This window comes from Dendrobium catenatum, unplaced genomic scaffold, assembly GCF_001605985.2.
Source record: "Dendrobium catenatum unplaced genomic scaffold, ASM160598v2 fragScaff_scaffold_85, whole genome shotgun sequence".
Taxonomy (NCBI): Eukaryota; Viridiplantae; Streptophyta; class Magnoliopsida; order Asparagales; family Orchidaceae; genus Dendrobium; species Dendrobium catenatum.
This window is the reverse complement of record NW_021318547.1, coordinates 742987-747368: the sequence shown is the minus strand read 5'-3', so window position 1 is coordinate 747368 and position 4382 is coordinate 742987.

The following is a 4382-nucleotide window of genomic DNA, read 5'->3' as shown; positions in this document are numbered from 1 at the left end:
TGGGCATGCTTGGGCTACGATTTGAACACATGGCCAATTTTTCTTTCATTTAAACTTGAGATCAAGCTCAAGCACTAGGTTGACCTTCTCGAGCCCGACTGATTGTGTGTTGAGTTCCATATTTGTAATGAGCGGAGTTAGTTATTAAAAATTTTCATTTTATTAAAAAATGTCCTTAATTATTATAGGAATGTGTATATTTTCTATACAAACCTCCCCCAACTTACCATTGATTTCCTCCATATTTACTAGCCATGTCACTTCCATAAAACTATAAAAAAAAATCCTCATTTTTTATTGAAAGAGAACCCATGGGGAGGATTAGAAGAGAAATGAGGGGAAGCAAGGAAAAGAAGGAAGAGAGTGAAATTAGAGTTCTCTTACCACCAGACTCCTACTCAACCATCGTCGGACCATCGATCATTGCTATACTATCTCTGAAATTCTGTATGTCCACCAATTGATGTTGGACCTCCATTCAGCTTCCAATTATTATTGGACATACACCTTATCTTTTATTTGATTTTGTATTGAATCTTTATACATAGTTAAGATGTTAAACTTTATATTTCTATACAACCATGAATATTTTAGGACGCAAAAGTTTGACTCCGTATGTGGGAACATCGTTCTTAACTAGAGGTAACTATTGCTCCAATATCAAAACATCGTTCAGGTCAATGCCCTGACATCAATTATTGCTGCAATTGCAGCCTTAGTCAAGGAGATTCCTCCAACGCTTCTAACATCCAAGATGATATCTTGGAAAATTATTTTACATAAAGCTTTTAACAAATGCAATGATGCTTTTAATACATTATAAGCTTTTTATAGTTTCTATTTAGACTTCTACTCCTTGGACAAGGTTTTAATTTCGTACTCGAAAAGATAATAACTATCTAAAGTAGACTTTCATTCACCTTTGATTCGGAACACACACAACATTCGTTCCCGCTTAATTAAGGCATTATCGATCCCATGGGGATTTGAATTGATGTCTTCCACACATATTAATGTCATTGAGCAATGCTCTAACAAACAACCTCAAATAGGTCAAAATCATAGGAGGATTTCAATTAAATCTTAAATCTTTTATTTGATAAATACACAATCTTTATTGTGTCTCAATCACTGGATGATCAATCTCATATGTATTTTATCCGAACTCTTCCACAGATTAATATAATCAAGTAATGCTCTAACAAACAACCTCTGATCGGTCAAATATCTTAAGAGGATGCTAATCAAGTCTTAGAATCCTTAATTCAAGAAATACAAAATCATTATTGTGTCTCAATCACTGGATGATCAATCCCAAGTGAGTTTGACCCAACCTCTTCCGCCCAGGTTAACATTATCGAGTAGCGCTCTAACATACAACCACAGATAGGTTAAACATCATATGAGTATTCCAATCAAATCATAAAATTATTGATTCAAGAAATACATAATCTTTATTGTGTCTCAATCACTAGATTATCAATCACCGGAGGATTCGATCCGATCTCTTCTACACAAGTTAATGTCATCGAGAAATGCTCTAACAAATACCTCGGATAGGTTATATATCCTTGGTGAATTCTCTCGACCTCTTTCACATAGGTTAACATTGTCTAGTAATGCTCTGACAAATAACCCCAAAAGGCTCACCTATGAGGTAGCCTCTAAGGAAAGAAAGTAGTGGACAAGATCCTCACTAGAAATACTCCATGAGAGCAAGTGATTGACCTGGTCATCACCTATTTAAAGACCTTGCTAGGCTAAAAGATACATGTGTACAAAGATCTAAGTAGGCTAAAAAGCCTAAAAAAGCATAGGGGCAATATATTAAAGCATATATCAAAGATGCATAAACACCTTAGTTTCCTCTGGAAGATAAGTTCATTTTAAAGGAAAAAAAAAAGCATCAAGCTCATACAAATTCATATAAAATATTATTGGAGTTACATAACAAAATCCTATATTAGGTTTAAGTGTGCTTTCATTTTCATAAGAAGTTAAATCAAAATTACTTTAACATTATCCGTACTAGTTAATGTCATGAAGCAATGAATAACTTAAAGAAAAGGTTAGATATCCTTGGTGGATTTATTGACCTATTCTCTACTTTATATTAAAGTGTCTCTTGCAACTTCTTCTTTAAAGAAAGATTATAACCTGATCATCATCAGGCCTCCTCTCAATTGACAATATTAGTGTGTAGCTAGATTACTGATAGGGCACATTGCTTTGAACTCTTCCATCAGGAATGTTTGAAGTCCACACATATCCGTATGAATGTACATTGCCTTTAGCAAAATTCAACTTTACCATGACCATCATCGACCCTTTTCCTGATGTACGATGTCAGTCCTTCACTTCATATTAGCCATCATCATCTTTTTGCTCATATACTATTAGCAGCACACCCTTCAACTATCTCCTTCAGCTCTCCACTCGATCATAGATTGTCATTGGACTTCAACCTAATTGTCAATTGCAGTCGGACTTCTACTCAAAGAACATCAAAACTTTGTCCGTCCACTTACAATCATTAGTTCTCCTCCCGTGTACTATTACCATAAGATTTTCTCAGATCACCCTCGCATGCAAGAAATAGTTGATCTTCTTATGTCAAGGGTTGCCTATTGAGAGAATCTCTCATTGTGACTTCTTCTACATAAAAAAGAGGCACAACAGAATGCCTCTAATGTAAGAATAAAGTTAAAAGAGAGAAGGAGAAGATTATTTTTTCCCTTGCCTCATGAGTTTATTTTTTGATGGAAAAGGAGGGAAGGAATATTATGCATGAATTAGAATATTCTAAAAAGATTCCAAAAATATTTCAGGAATAAGATTATTCTAAAAATATTCAAAGAATATTTCAAAGGATATTCATAATAAAAAGGAAAAAAAGGTGAGAAAAAATCCTCCCTAAAAAAATAAATCTCTCTAGAGAGAGAAAAATTCTCCCTAAAAAAATAAATCTCTCTAGAGAGAGAGAGAGAGAGAGAGAGAGAGAGAGAGAGAGAGAGAGAGAGAGAGAAATGGCTTAGGTCCCTAAAAAAAGGAGATGTTATTTTAGCTGCCCCTAAAGAGGCGGTTAAGAGCCACCTCAGGCAGCTCGACTAAAAAAAATGAAGAAAGGATGGGTGTTGTGTTCGCCCCATGAGGCACACGTTTGCCCGCGTTGAACTACCAGTGACTACAGCCGGCAGTCAGCCGGTTGGCTGGCCAGTTTGGCCGTTCATAAGCCTCTGGGCCAAGTTTTTGCCTCGAATAGTCCAAATCGAATGTTTTTGAGGGCCCCAGAATCATTTTTGGGCATTTTAGATCCAATTTTGACACTTTCGTAGCTCTAAGAAACTTCTATAATCAATTTTGGGTACTTTCAAATATTTTGAAGTATAATGTTTCAACTTTTTTTGCTCCAATCAAGGCGCCAACTTAAGAACATGCTCAATTTATAATTAAGGGTATTCTACTTGTTCACAGCTCAAAGGGGAGGTCCACGTTGATGTCCAGAGAGGGGTTATGCCTTGTAATTTCCCAAAACTTATAACTTTACAATTCAAACAATTTGAAATGTTATGACACGTATTTTTGGACTCTATAAGTTTTGATGTCTGAATGTAGGGGGCAACTATTATATCATCTAAAATTTATCTTGAACGGGCATGAATCTCGAGGCAAAATTGAGTTGGAAACTTCAAAAATTAAATTTGGAATCAAATACACTCTGATTTGAGCAAACTTATAATCAAATTGAACGTCTTGAAAAGATGAACTGAATGACACCAAATTCGACTCAATTCAATCCCAAATGTGTCCAGATTGAAGACTCAAAACATCTTTGGAAGGTTCATGTAATGCCCTTAAAATGACCAAAATAATGTAAGTATTAATTTTCTCAGAATATTAGCTTATTTTATTATAAGTTTATATAGACGTAAATTTATTTAATAGATTAATCAATTTAGTTAATTAACAATTAACTTGGTAGTGGATAATACTTAGCGTACCATTTATTTAATATATATTCGACTGTAGCTATTTCACTAATCTGAGCATGTAAGGGATTGATTTTGGCATGCTACAATCTGACGGCTAAGGGTGAGTTTGGTGGACTAAGTGGAAAAAGCATTGAGTATAAAACAAGTTTTAGTTCACTTCTCATTCCCAATTTTTTATACCACACATAAGTTTATATGGAGTTCGCTAAGCTATTGTGAGCGGGTGCTAGAGGATTCGTGAAGGCTCAGTTGGGAGGATAAAGTCCAGGTAAAACAATCTCTAGTTACTAAAATAAACTTTTGTTGAAATCTATGGTTAAAAAAAAGATGGAATTTAGTAATGTTTGCTGAAATCAGTTGGTGGTAGCTGAGTTCATTGTGGTAGATTGC